Source organism: Heterodontus francisci, chromosome 31, assembly GCF_036365525.1.
Source record: "Heterodontus francisci isolate sHetFra1 chromosome 31, sHetFra1.hap1, whole genome shotgun sequence".
NCBI lineage: Eukaryota > Metazoa > Chordata > Chondrichthyes > Heterodontiformes > Heterodontidae > Heterodontus > Heterodontus francisci.
This window is the reverse complement of record NC_090401.1, coordinates 62,980,478-62,995,917: the sequence shown is the minus strand read 5'-3', so window position 1 is coordinate 62,995,917 and position 15,440 is coordinate 62,980,478.

The following is a 15,440-nucleotide window of genomic DNA, read 5'->3' as shown; positions in this document are numbered from 1 at the left end:
GAGGAGGTTACAGGAGAGAGAAGGTGCAGAGGCAAGAAGGAGGGACTATCAAAATTGGGCTAGAATGCCAATGATGATGATTGCAAACATGGTATCTGTCAATCCAGTAATAGTTTGTTAATAATGGAGGGACAGGATTTCCAAAAGTGGGGCAGAAAAAGTTAGTCCTATTATGTGGATTTAATCAAAGTATCGTGTCTTTGCCTGGAAAACATAGAATACAACACCTCTGGTTTTGATGCAAAACTATTATCCTGTAGTGCTTATGATGAACGTTGTAGCTGAGAATACACTTGTACAATCTACTGTACCAAAGTGGATATATTGATCAACTGTATACATGGTTTTATATCAGTTAATTATTTCTCTTATTCACTTCAAAGCAATCTGATTACTAAGAACTTTAAACTGCCCTATTTATGTGCTGTTTAGCCTTTTACAAGCACATTCCCACCATCTGTTAGTTGGTGTGCAGTTTACTATTGCTCAGATAAATAAGCTCTTAACCTATTAAAAGTCCTAGTAATTTTGAGAAACCTTGATTTCATGTTATACATTCATTATATCTACATCTGTTAAATATATTAAACAACCTGGGATCTGTTATACAATCAACAGTGCACTGCACAATGCATGTCAGTTGTTCCAGATGTAGTTTTCAGCTGGTAGTTTACTGTACACGAACAAAAAGGCATTTTTGTAACTGTTAAATATTGCAGTTTTATTAAAGGAGTGCAGATTGGACTTCTGTCTTAACTTGTAACTATTCTTTATGGAACATTTTATTTGTGAACATAGTGCAAACAATTGATGTAGCTCGATGAGTTCAAACACTGCAGCTTCTCCTCAGGTACATGAGTTCAAGACAAACCAAGGCTGATTGAATGAATTTCTTCTCTATAACAGCTGGAAGGAATCCTAAGTAAACAAAGTTAGGTATCCTCAACCCAGCTCCCAATGGTCATGAGTCAACAACAGAAAAGTGCTTTAGTATGGCATTAGGTTGGTAAGCTGTCTAGGGGAAAACATTAGGATTGTTGGTCTGGGAAATACAACTGTCATCCTGGAACATCAGAAGCTTTTGAGAATGGAGTTACGTTATTGTTGGTCAGTGCAATGGGAGAGCAACATGGATTTCAACCTTTACTCTACCTGACCGAGGACAGCTTCCACATCCTTATTAAGCATACAAAAGAGGAGCAACATCTTATACAGGAACACAATTGTACAATCATTTGATGGAACCATTTTTGAAAAACATTTGCACAATGAAAGTCAATGGTTTATGTGACATACTCAAGATAGCTTGTTTTATTTTATTCATTCGTGGGATGTGGGCATCACTGGCAAGGCCAGCATTTGTTGACCATCTCTAATTGCCCTTGAGAAGGTGGTAGTGAGCTTCCTTCTTGAACCGTTGAAGTCCATGTGGCGTAGATGCACTGACAGTGCTGTAAGGAAGGGAGTTCCAGGATTTTGACCCAGCAACAGTGAAGAAATGGCGATATAGTTCCAAGTCAGGATGGTGTGTGGCTTGGAGGAGAACTTGCAGGTAGTGTTCTCATGCATCTACTGCCCTTGTCCTTCTAGATGGTAGAGTTTGCAGGTTTGGAAGGTGCTGTCTAAGGAGCCTTGGTGAGTTGCTGCAGTGCATCTAGTAGATGGTACACACTGCTGCCACTGTGCGTCAGTGGTGGAGGGAGTGAATGTTTAAAAAGAAAAAGAAAGCCTTGGATTTATATAGTGCCTCTCATGACCACCAGATGTCCCAAAGTGCTTTACAGCCAATGAAGTACTTTTGAAGTGTAGTCACTGTTGAAATGAAGGAAACATGGCAGCCAGTATGCGCACAGAAAGCTCCCACAAAAAGCAATCTGATAATGACCAAATAATGTTTTTGTGATGGTGAATGAGGGATAAATATTGGCCAGAAGACTGGGGAGATCTTCCCTGCTCTTGTTTGAAATACTGCCAAGGGACATCCACCCGAGAAAGCAGATGGAGCCTTGGTTTAATCTCTCATCCAAAAGACAGCACCTTCGACAGTGCAGTGCTCCTTCAGTACTGCACTGGAGTGCAGCCTTGAGGTTGTGGATGGGGTGTCAATTAAGCGGGCTGCTTTGTCCTGGATGGTGTCGAGCTTCTTGAGTGTTGTTGGAGCTGCACCCATCCAGGCAAGTGGAGAGTATTCCATCACACTCCTGACTTGTGCCTTGTAGATGGTGGACAGGCTTTGGGGAGTCAGGAAATGAGTTACTCACTGCAGAATTCCCAGCCTCTGACCTGCTCTAGTGGTCACAGTATTTATTGGGCTTGTCCAGTTAAGTTTCCAGTCACTGTTGACCCCCAGGATGTTAATAGTGGGGGAATTCAGCAATGGTAATGCTGTTGAATATCAAAGGGAGATGTTTAGATTCTTCTTTGTGGAGATGGTCATTGCCTGGCACTTGTGTGGCATGAATATTACTTGTCATTTATCAGCCCAAGCCTGGATGCTGTCCAGGTCTTGCTGCATGCGGGCACGGACCGTTTCAGTATCTGAGGAGTCTTGAATGGTATTGAACATTGTGCAATCATCAGCGAACATTCCCACTTCTGATCTTATGTTGGAGGGAATATTATTGATGAAGCATCTGAAGACAGCTGAGCCTAGGACACTACCTTGAGGAACTCCTGCAACGATGTCCTGGGGCTGAGATGATTGGCCTCCAATAACCGCAACCATTTTCCTTTGTGCTCGGTATGACTGCAACCAGCGGAGAGTTTTCCCCAGATTCCCACTGACTTCAGTTTTGCTAGGGCTCCTTGATGCCACAATTGATCAAATTCTGCCTTGATGTCAAGGGCAATCACTCTCACCTCACGTCTGGTATTCAGCTCTTTTGTCCATGTTGGGACCAAGGTTATAATGAGGGCTGGAGCTGAGTGGCCCTGGCAGAACCTAAACTGAGCATCAGGAAGCAGGTTGATGTTAAGTGCCACTTGATAGCACGATCCACGACACCTTCCATCACTTTGCTGATGATTGAGAGTAGACTGATGGGGCGGTAAGTGGCTGGATTGGATTTGTCCTGCTTTTTGTGGATGGGGCATAACTGGACAATTTTCCACATTGTCAGGTAGATGCCAGTGTTGTAGCTGTACTGGAACAGTGCAGCTAGGGGAGAAACTAGTTCTGGAGCACCATTCTACAGTACTACAGCTGAGATATTGTCAGGGCCCATAGCCTTTGCAGTATCCAGTGCCTTCAGCTGTTTCTTGATATCACATGGAGTGAATTGGATTGGCTGAGGACTGGCATCTGAAATGCTGGGGACCTCAGGAGGAGGCTTAGATGGATCATCCACTTGTCATTTCTGGCTGAAGATTGTTGCAAATGCTTCAGTTTTGTCTTTTACTCTAAAGTACTGGTTCCCCCGTCATTGAGGTTGGGGATATTTGTGGCTCCTCCTCCTCCAGTTACTTGTTTAATTGTCCACCACCTTTCACAACTGAATGCGGCAGGACTGCAGAGCTTTGATCTGATCCGTTGATTGTCGGATTACTTAGCCCTGGCTATAGCATTCTGCTTCTGCTGTCTAACATGCATGTAATTGTGTTGTAGCTTCACCAGGTTGGCACTTCACTTTTAGTTTTGTCTGATGCTATTCCTGGCATGCCCTCCTAAGCTCCTCATGGAACCAGGGTTGATCCCCCTGACTTGATGTTAATGGTAAAGTGGGGGATATGCCGGACCATGAGGTTACAGATTGTGGTTGAGTACAATTCTGCTGCTGCTGCTGATGGTCCACAGTGCCTCATGGATGTCCAGTTTTGAGTTGCTAGATCTGTTCTGAATCTATCCCATTTAAGATGGTGGTAGTGCCACACAACACAATGAAGGGTGTCTTCAGTGTGAAGATGGGACTTGGTCTCCACAAGGACTGTGCAGTCGTCACTCCTACCAATACTGTCATAGGCAGATGCATCTGCGACAGGTAGATTGGTGAGGACAAGGTCAAGTATAATTAGTTTTCACAACTGTACTTTAGTTATGTGGTTTAATAGCAGGACTTCACTGTTATTTGGCTCCTTTCAACAGAAAAAGCCTATCACTTGACTTTTAATATGATTAAAAAAGTAACCCCCAATTCCATCTGGTCACAGAAATATGGTTCAATAGTAACTCAGATGTGTGTGGGGTGGTAGAGGGGTCCAGTATTGTCCAGTAAGTTCAGCATGTCTGTCAGTGGTATTTTAACACAGCCATCTCATTACCTCATTACCATTTTACTTCAGGGTTTGGCATTGATTGTTCAGCAGTGGGTACAATGAGGACCCATGTGACATGATCTCAGCTGGAGTATTGAAAGGGCTAATCCAAAGATGGGATTTGGAGGAGGTGGGAATTGGAACAAGAAGAGGAATCGAGAGAATGGATTCAGGATGCTCAAAGACTGCGCCCTGCTTCAATGACACCTCCCTTGATGTACAGAGGGGGCCACAGAGGAGTTGGAGAGAGCTCCTTTCCTAGCAATGAGAGGAAGAAACCTGCTGCTGCCACAAAGAATGCCGGGCTGGAGGTGACCCAGGAGATCAACAGCAGGAACATTGTGCCACGCTCTTTGATTCAGGGCAGGAAAAGTTTTTAGTATTCTAATCATGTCAGAAAGGTGAATGCAGTTGCACATTCACATACATCCTGCTGTGTGCAAAACTCTACACCACCCCATCCCCCACCGCCCCCCCACTCTGTCTTGTCAAGCCTACTCCATTGCACCACTCCCCACACTCAATCAGCTTGTACACACACCCATCCATCCCTTTCTACGCACATATACCACATTCCATCTGTCCATCCACCACTATCACTCACCCTCATCCTGATGCAATTTGATCCACTCCCTGATAGTCACCCTCTCCAAATGCACTGTATCTATCAGGTGAACATATAGTATTACAGTCAATCATAGGTCTGCTCTTGTCCCCATTACAGGAGAACAGAACATGGGATACCAGAAAGAGGGAGAGAGCCAGAGGAGGAAGCACTGGGATCAGGGGTGTTTCTACATCCCTAGCAGCAAAGATGAGGAGACGGGGCCTCTGAGTTACCTTGTGACAGAACTAAATATCAGACATTCACATGTCATAAAACACTTATTCATGTTGACTTGATTTCAGCAGGGATTGAAATCTTCATAATGATACCCTGCTGGTAGTAATTCATATCTGTAGCAAGCCACTTGATTGTACAAACAATTGCTATTCAAGAATAAGGCCACTTAGTGATATGCAATATCCTTTCTCTCCGCCAGGCCCTTCATGTGTGCAGCAGGAGTCCAGGGACCTCATGGATGAAGAATCCTCAGAGGATCTCAATTGTTCTCAGGGTGCATCTTCACGGGATTCATGCTGACCAGGCACCAGCTCAGATAACGACACCTTAGTACGATTGTGTCGGCAGGTTGTTTTCATTTGGTGATTCACACTTCACAAATAAGCAAAAGCAGATAGTGGTGGCAGGGATAGCAATGGAGGGTACATGTCGGAGAGCTCTCCAAGCTCTACTCAGCTGGATATAGATACTGTACTCGGGGACTGTCGATGAAAAGGAGATTCATTGAGTTGCAGCAGGCAATGTCCAATGCACTGACAGGCCTTGACAGACTGACCACAATTAAAGAGAGAATGGAAGAGGCTGCCTCAAGCATGAATGCGATGATGTAGCAGAGCATTGCGATGACATCTTCTTGTATGGATAGAGTAACCAACTTTGTGAAAAATCAAATGCGGCAATTAAATGAGCCCATGTACGCCATTCCCATGGCTGTGCATGTCCAGCACCTTTAACAGTGTAGCAGATACTCCGGCCTTGGCCTTTCCAATGCCTTTACATCCTTCCAAGTTTTGTATCAGCTGCAAACTTGGAAATTGTGCCCTGTACATTAAGGTCTAGGTCATTAATATATATCAGAAAAAGCAAGGGTCCCCTGGGGAACTCCACTACAAACCCTCCTCCAGCCTGAAAAACATCCATTAACCACTACTCTTTGTTTCCTATCACTCAGCCAATTCTGTATTCATATTGCCAGTGTCCATTTATTCCATGAACTATAACTTTGCTCACAGGTCTGTTGTGTGGCACTGTATCAACCGCCTTTTGAAAGTCCATGTACACCACATCAACAGCATTGCTCTCATCAACCCTCTCTGTTACCTGCTCCAACAGCTCCAGCATCTCAGTTAAAAATGATTTTCCCTTAGGAAAGCCATGCTGGCTTTTGTCCATGTGACTGTTAATGTTATCCTGAATTATTCTTCCTAGAAATTTCCCCACCATGGAAGTTAAACTGACTGGCCTGTAGTTGCTGGGCTTATCTTTACACCCTTTTTTGAACAAGGGTGTAATGTTTGAAATTCTCCATTCCTCTGGCACCACCCCTGAGTCTAAGGAAGACTGAAAAATTATGGCCAGTGCCTCTTCAATTTCCATTCTCACTTCCCTCAGTATTCTTGATGTATCTCATCTGGTCCTGGTGCCTTATCGACGAAGTACAGACAGCCTATCTAATACCTTTGCCTTATCAATTTTAAAACCTTCTCATGTCTGAATTTTCTCCTCTTTCACCATTGCCTGGGTTGCATCTTCATTCTAAGTAAAGACAGATGCAACAAATTCATTTAATACCTCAGCTATGCCCTCTGCCTCCATGCGCAAATCCCCTTTTTGGGCCCTAATTGGCCCCATTCCTCCTTTGACCATCTTTTTACTATTTATATGTCGACAGAGAACTTTGGGATTCCCTATTATGTTAACTGCCAGTCTCTTTTCATACTCTCTCCTTGCTTCTCTTATTTGCTTTTTCACTTCCCCTCTGGATCTTCTATATTCAGCCTGGTTCTCAATTGTATTTCCGATCTGGCATCTGTTATAAGCACACGTTTTCTTCTTTATCTTAATCTGTACCTTTTTTGTCATTCAGGGAGCTCTGGATTTGTTTACCCTATTTTTCCCCTTCGAGGGATCATACCTTGACTGTGCTCGAACTATCTCTTCTTTGAAGATAGCCCATTGTTCAGCTACCATTTTTCCTGCCAACCTTTTACTCCAATTTATTTGTCCCAGTTACATTCTTCTCTGTGATTCTGTGTTCCAATGGCCGAGTCTGCCACAGCATGGGTGTTGATGGATCAGTATTTAGCAGGGCCCTAATGGGTTCCAAAACCAAGAGATCATCAAGCAAGAACAACTCAGCAGTTTGAGCAGGGATATGAGCAGCCAGTCTCTACCATTGCTCAAGCTATTGGGGTTCTACCATATAGGAGCAGTAGGAAAGAGAAGAGTATGGCTTTGAAGTTGCACACGAGTAATGCACGGGGTGCAGCAAAAAATATTATGTTGTGAAGTTTCCATTCTTTAGTAGAATCTCATAAATATTAGGTGTTTGCACCACTTTTCCATCTTGCCCGATCTTGGTTGCTGGGTAGGAATCAACTTTCAATTTGGTTAATGATGAACAGGAAGACCTGAATTGATGGGGACCAATGAGGCATGAACAAGGGGGGGGCATTACTTGTTTGCAGGACTGCTTTGTGTCAGTGGCATGGGCTTGGTGAGGGGGGTCGGTCATGGGAAGTGTGGCCATTTCAAGTGCATTTGACACAATGGTGCAGTGGTTAACACCACAGCCTCACAGCTCCAGCGACCCGGGTTCGATTCTGGGTACTGCTTGTGCGGAATTTGCAAGTTCTCCCTGTGACCTTGTGGGTTTCCTCTGGGTGCTCCGGTTTCCTCCCACAGCCAAAGACTTGCAGGTTGATTGGTAAATTGGCCATTGTAAATTGCCCCTAGTGTAGGTAGGTGGTAGGAGAATGGTGGGGATGTGGTAGGGAATATGGGATTAATGTAGGATTAGTATAAATGGGTGGTTGTTGGTCGGCACAGACTTGGTGGGCCGAAGGGCCTGTTTCAGTGCTGTATCTCTCTATGACTCTATGACTATTCAGTCCACAGGTGCAACCTAAGTGAATCTTCCATTAATAAGGTCACCCCAGGCTTCAATGTCAGCAGCTGGTGGTGCAATGATCTCATCACCTTCCTCCTTCTTCTCAGAATCAACCAGAGACCATTATCACTCTGCACCTTGTTCCTTTTGTAGCTCCAAACCTCATCGATGCACAATGTTACCCAGAATGCAGCACACCTCAACCACTGAGCTTGGCTGATGCAGTGAAGGGCGGCTCCAGATCTGTCCAGTCACCTGAATTGTGTCTTCAGTACACCGATGGCTTGTTCAATCACACATCTAGTGATTATATTGCATTCATTGTTGGGTTTCTGACAAGTGTCATCAGCCATGTTTGAAGTGGGTATCTCTTGTCTCTTAGAAATTACTTGCAGATCTGAAGAGACCAGGGAGCTTGGACTGCAGCAGGATGAAAGTATCCTGGCAGCTCCCAGGGGACCTCACATAAATCTGCAGTAATAGCTCTTTATGGTTATGAACCAGCTCCGCATTGACGGAAGTTCTTGCACTTCACAAATATGCCTGGCTGATCTGGGGGTACCTGGATTTCCGAGTGTGTGCAGTTGATGATGCCCTGCAGCTTCTGGAATCCAGACAGAGATGCAAACCCAAGTCCCGCTCATTTTGTCAGGCATCATCACAGGCAATGCTGACTCTGGCAAACAACCCATCAGTCACCTGTCTTAGACACTTATGACCACTGACTGAGAGATTCTGGATTATGTCTGGAAGGATCTGGAGGCAGAAAAGTTGAGGTTGCTGGTGACTTTGACAAGTGGCCATCAGTTCGAGCAGGCAGCAGATTTTCTTCTAGCAGGCTGCAGTTGTCTGTCACCATGTGACATCTGCCAAGACATTGAGTACAAGAGTTGGGACGTCATGTTACAGTTGTACATAACGTTGGTTAGGCCGCATTTGGAGTACTGTGTGCAGTTCTGGTCGCCGCACTACAGGAAAGATGTGATTAAGCTAGAGAGGGTACAGAAAAGATTCACAAGGATGTTGCCTGGTTTGGAGGGCTTGAGTTATAAAGAGAGATTGGATATGCTGGGTCTGTTTTCCCTGGAGTGAAGGAGGCTGAGAGGGGACATGATAGAGGTATATAAAATTATGAGAGGCATAGATAGGGTAGATAGCCAGAGTCTGTTTCCCATGGTAGGGGTGACTAAAACTAGAGGGCATAGATTTAAGGTGAGAGGGAGGAGGTTTAAAGGGGATCAAAGGGGTAAATTTTTCACACAAAGAATAGTGGGTATCTGGAATGAGCTGCCTGAGGAGGTGGTGGAGGCAGGAACAGTAGCAACATTTAAGAGGCATCTGGACAGGTACTTGAATGAGCAAGGCATAGAGGGATATGGAATTAATGCAGGCAGGTGGGATTAGTATAGATAGGCATTATGGTCGCGGTGGGCCGAAGGGCCTGTTTCTATGCTGTACGACTCTATGACTCTATGACATGACAGCCTCCCGAAGCACTGCTGCTCTAACATGTCAAGGAAGTTCAACCTCTGTCTGTGGGTAGTGTCTTCTGTGAGCTGTACTCTCTCTCTGCTCCCCCCTTCTCTCTCTCTCTCTCTGCTCCCCCCCTCTCTCTCTCTGCTGCTCCCCCCCTCTCTCTCTCTGCTGCTCCCCTCTCTCTCGCTCTGCTCCCCGCCCCCCTCTCTCTGGTTCTCCTCCCTCTCTCTGTGCCATTGTCTTCCCACTTTCACTGCTGAGTTTCTGGAAGCCCGGGAAATTCATGGCCCTGGTGTTGCATTTTAAAGCGTGTGTAAATTCGGTGGGCTGAAGGGCCTGTTTCAGTGCTGTATGACTCTATGAATAAATATCGCTCTAATTGTGTGATTAACGTCTGTTATTCAGCAACCTGCCTTTCCCAATGGGGTTGCGCACATGCAGCTTAACGCATTCCAGTTAAACGGGGAAATCAATGAGTTGGATCTGCTTCCTGATGTGCTGACATTTTTACAGCTTTCACCTCTTACCAACATTCCCTCCCACTTGTTTTTGGACTGTGTGGATGATTTGTTTTAGTGTGCGACCCTTTTAAATTTTTTTGCACGGCAGCATACATGGTAATTTAAAGGGGCCGATTTGTTTGTGACCTGCACAGGGAATTGCAGGTTGCTGTATGGCTGTGCAGTGTGGAGGGAACAATGCCCCTCATTTGTACCCAAACCCACCCATCCTCCAGGTTAAAATTCCTGCCATGAAAGTGAATCTTCGCATTTAGTTTTCCTTGAATTGCCGTATTTTCCTTTGTTTTACCTGTTCTAAAATGAAATCCACACCTCATATTTTCATCAGATTTGAATTTCTTCATAATCCAGGACCAAAATAAATCAGAAGGCAAAATAATTTCAACAATAATTTAGAAGCAAGGAATTGTTCTTTTAACGAGTTGTCAAACGTAAGGAGCTCCCTCATTTCTGTCTGCTTTCTGTTCAGCTCTTTGAGAAATTCACAATTCCTGCCTCTTCCATCAATGTCAATTCTGACAAGAACTAAATTTTTGATCTAGAATCCTTGCTCTGGCCCAATGCATCAACAGTTTTGACCAGCTGGGTTTATCTGCTTAGTTTAGCGAATATATCTGTTAATAAGCAAAAGAGTTATCCTTAAAAATAACCACACAAGTTGCAATATGGACACCTAAAAGAAACCAAAAGAAGTTTTTTAATAAGTCATTATGAACTTTTTCAGCCTTCTTCAGGGTGTCAGTTGTGACTCTGTTGGCAGCACTCTCATGTCTGAGTTAGAAGGTTGTATGTTTAAGTCCCACTCTAGATCTTGAGCACAAAAATTCACAGCCAACACTCAAGTGCAGTACTGAGGGAGTGCTGCACTGTCAGAGGTGCTGTCTTTCAGATATGATGTTAAAGTGAGGCCCTGCCTGCTTGCCCAATTGGACAGAAAAGCTCCTGTGCTATTTTGAAAAAGGGCAGCAGGTGTCTTGGGCCTGTATCTATTCTTCAATTATTGTTACAAAATCAGATTATCTGGTCATTATCGCTTTGCTGTTTGTGGGATCTTGCTGTGTGAAAATTGACTGCCACAGTTCCTTCATCACAACACTGACTACACTTCAAAAATACTTCATTGGCTGTAAAGTCCTTTAGCTTATCCTGAGGTCATGAAAGGTGCTGTTTAAATGCAAGTGCTTCTTTTTAAATTACTTTCTGTCTCTTTTAGTTTACTAACAAGGTTGTGCTATTTTCAAGTTGAGTACAAAAGAACTCAAGAGCACAAGAAATAGGAGCAGAAGTAGACCATTCGGCCCATCGAGCCTGCTCCACCATTCAATACGATCATGGCTGATCTTGGGCTTCAATTCCACTTTCCTGCCCACTCCCCATATCCCTTAATTCCCTGTGAGACCAAAAATCTATCTATTCCAGCCTTAAATGTACTCAATGAAGGAGCATCCACAACCCTCTGGGGTAGAGAATTCCAAAGATTCACAACCCTTTGAGTGAAGTAATTTCTCCTCATCTCAGTCCTGAATGATTGACCCCTTATCCTGAGACTGTGTCCCCGTGTTCTAGATTCCCTGACCTGTGGGAACAATCTCTCAGCTTCTATCATATCAAACCCTTATCAGAATCTTGTCTGTCTCAATTAGATTGCCTCTATCTTCTAAACTCCAGAGAATATAGGCCTAATTTACTCAGTCCCTCATTGTAGGACAACCCCCTCATCCCAGGGACCAATTTAGTAAATCTTCACTGCACCGCCTCCAGTGCAAGTATATCCTTTCTTAAATGTGGAGACCAAAACTGCACACAGTATTCCAGGTGTGGTCTCACCAAAGCCCCCTGTACAATTTTAGTAAGACCTCTTTAATCCTGTACTCCAATCCCCTTGCAATAAAGGTCAACATGCCATTTGCCTTCCTAATAGCCTGCTGCACCTGCACGTTAACTTTGTGTGTTCCTTGTACAAATACCCCCAAGTCTCTCTGAACATCAACACTTACCAGTTTCACACCTTTTAAAAAATATTCTGCTTTTCTATTTTTACGACCAAAGTGAACAACTTCACACTTCCCTACATTATACTCCATTTGCCATCTTGTTGCCCACAGACTCCAGTGCAAACTCTCTACATCCTCCCCGCAGGTTACCTTTCAACCGAGCTTTGTATCATCAGCAAATTTAGATACATTACTCTTTGTCTTTTCTTCCAAGTCATTAATATAGAGTGCAAATAGCTGAGGCCTCAGCACTGATCCTTGCGGCACCCCACTATTCACTGCCAATGCAAAAATGCCCTTTTTATGCCTACTCTCTGCTTCCTGTCTGTTAACCAGTCCTCTATCCATGCTGATATATTACCCCCAACACCATGAGCCCTTATCTTGCCTATTTTCTGTGGCACCTTATCGAATGCCTTTTGAAAATCCAGGTATACTACATCTACTGGTTCCCCTTTATCTACCCTACTAGTTACATCCTCATAAAACGCTAATAAATTTGTCCAACAGGATCTCCCTTTAGTAAAACCATGCTGACTTGTCCTAAGCATACTATGCTTTTCCAACTGCAATGTTAAGACTTCTTTAATAACAGTTTCCAGCATCTTCCCAATGACTGATATTAGGCTAACTGCCCTGTAGTTCCCCGTTTTCTCTCTGCCTCCTTTCTTGAAAAGCGGTGTAACATTTGCCAACTTCCAATCTGACGGGACCATTCCTGAATCTAAGGAATTCTGGAAAATCATAGCCAGCGCCTCCACTATCTCTGCAGCTATCTCTTTTAGAACCCTGGGGTGTAGGCCATCTGGTCCCGGGGACTTGGCAGATTTTAGTCCCTCAAGTTTCTCCAATACTTTTTCTTGACTGATATCAATATCCTTAATTTTCTCACTCCTTTTAGACCCTAGATTACTGCCCATTTCTGGTATGGAACTTGTGTCTTCCACTGTGAAGACAGACACAGAATATCTGTTCAATGCCTCTGCCATTTCCTCATTCCCCATGATGATTTCTCCTGTCTCTGCCTCTAAGGGACCAATGTCTACTTTAACTATTCCCTTCCTTTTTATGTACTTATAAAAGCTCTTACAATCTGCTTTTATATTGCTGGCTAGTTTACTCTCATTCTATTTTTTCCCTTTTTATCAACTTTTTGGTGGGCCTTTGCTGATTTTTAAAACACCCCCAATCCTCAGACTTGCTACTATTTTTTTGCAACATTGTAAGCTTCTTCTTTTCATCTAATACTCTCCTTAACTTCCTGAGTGAGCCACAAATTGGTCTTTCTGGACGAGTTTTTGTTTTTGAACGGAATGTACTTTTTTTGAACCCTTTGAATTGTTTCTTTAATAATAGATGCCTTGCTCCTAGGCTGCTGGAATTGTTACCCTCTCTTAGTGAAAATTACCTGCCCACAGGCTTTCCTTAAATCCTTTTTGAAGGTTATTACACTTCTGCTCAGAGACTCCAACTGATCAGAATATAGGAATAGGAGGAGGCCATTTAATGAGATCGTGGCTGATCTGTGACCTAACTCCATATACCCACCTTTAATCCATATCACTCAATACCTTCGGGTATCAGAAATCTTTCAACCTTAGATTTACAATTAACAAGAGTTCCAAACTTCTACCACTCTTTGTGTGTCGAAGGGTTTCCTAATTTCACTCCTGAAAGGTCTGGCTCTAAGTTTTTGTCTATGCTCCATCGTTCTACACTCCCCAACCAGGGGAAATAGTCTCTCTCCATCAATTCTATCTGTTCCCTTAATATCTTGAAAACTTTGATCAAATCACCCTTCACCTTCTGAATTCCAACAAATACAACCCTAGTTGTGCGATCTCTCCTTGTAATTTAACCTTTGGAATCCAGGTATCATTCTAATAAATCTACGCTGCAATCCCTCCAAGGCCAATACATTCTTGCAAAGGTATGGTGCTCAGGACTGCTCACAGTCACTGCAGGTCTAGTCTAACCAGGGCTTTTTATAACTGAAACATAACTTCTACCCCCTTGTATTCTAGTGCTCTAGATACAACGGCTAGCATTCCATTAGCCTTTTTGATTATTTTCTGTACCTGTCCATGACATTTTAATGATCTGTGCATCTGGACTCCCAAGTCTCTTTGGACCTCCACTGTTTCTAGCTTTTCACTATTTATAAAGTACCCTGTTCTATCATTTTAAGATCCAAACTGGATGACCTCACTTTTGCTTACATTCAAATCCATTTGCCACAGCTTTCCCATTCACTTATTCAATCAATATCTCTTTGTAATTTTATGTTTCCATCTAATTTTACACTGCCTATCTTTGTGCCAATAGCCTAGCAGAGGTCTGCCACTCAGTTTTAAATTGGCTTCTGATTCTTCAAGGTTCCTTCATCCTTCTAATTTGGAACAACCAAAGCAGATACCAAACCGACACAAAGTGAATTGAGTTGGAAAAGAGACAGAAGACCATTACTCTAGTGAGTGGGAAACTGACTAGAAACCAATGAAAAAGACATTTTCAAGAGCTAATGGCTATAACGTTGATTACTGCACAATTCCCTGATCAACTGGCCTTTATTTAGTGCTTGGTCACCATTTTGTGCTCTTTTTATTATTAAAGGGTCCATGATAGGCAGGGAGTTTTGCAACTAAGAAACAATCAGAAACATCCCATTTTGTGAATGGCCCTACTCACTTTACACAGAATCATCAGTTCCACACTGATGTTATTACTTCCACAATAACACAGTATTATCATCAGCCAATTGGAGGCATATTGGTTTTGTCAAATTATGTCACCAACTCCAGCCTTCTCCTCGGCCACTGTCTGAGGCTGAAGCAGGCAGTTTGCAACCTTGGCTTCTGACCCCATATCCTCTCCATCACCAAGGGCAGCAAGACCACCTAGTTCCAGCTCTGTAACGTCGCCTTTCTCCGCTTCTGTCTCAGCTCATCTTTTGCTAAAACCCTCATCCATGCCTTTGTTACCTCAGGGCTTGACTATTTCAAGGCTTTCCTGATCAGATCTTTCTGCTGTGTGGCTTTTGATGGCCTTGGCGATCATCTTCTGATTTTCTGAGGCCTTGAAGGCCCAGGCATATTTTGGGTCGCCTGCACAGGTGCAGGAGCTGCTTCTGTCATCGGGGCTTGTCATTGGTGTCACCATCAAAGGGGGTGAGGACCTGCCTTCCACCCCAAAAACATCCTGACAGGCGTTCCAAGGAGCTTCAGGCAACCTCGTCTCTTCCTTTTCAGGGCACTCGTCCCTCCCTGCTCATTTGAGGAGTTCCAGGACCAGGCGATGACTCCAGGCACCCAGTTCCCCCTCTCTCCCAGCCAGTGCCCCATAGAGTTCATGGAGGAGGCGGATCACCAGAGTAGTGGCAGTTGGCAGGCGGACCTGGGAGGAGGCGGATCTGGAGTGTGGCCTGTATGAAGAAAGCGCGGGGCTCGAGGCCCTTACCTACCTTT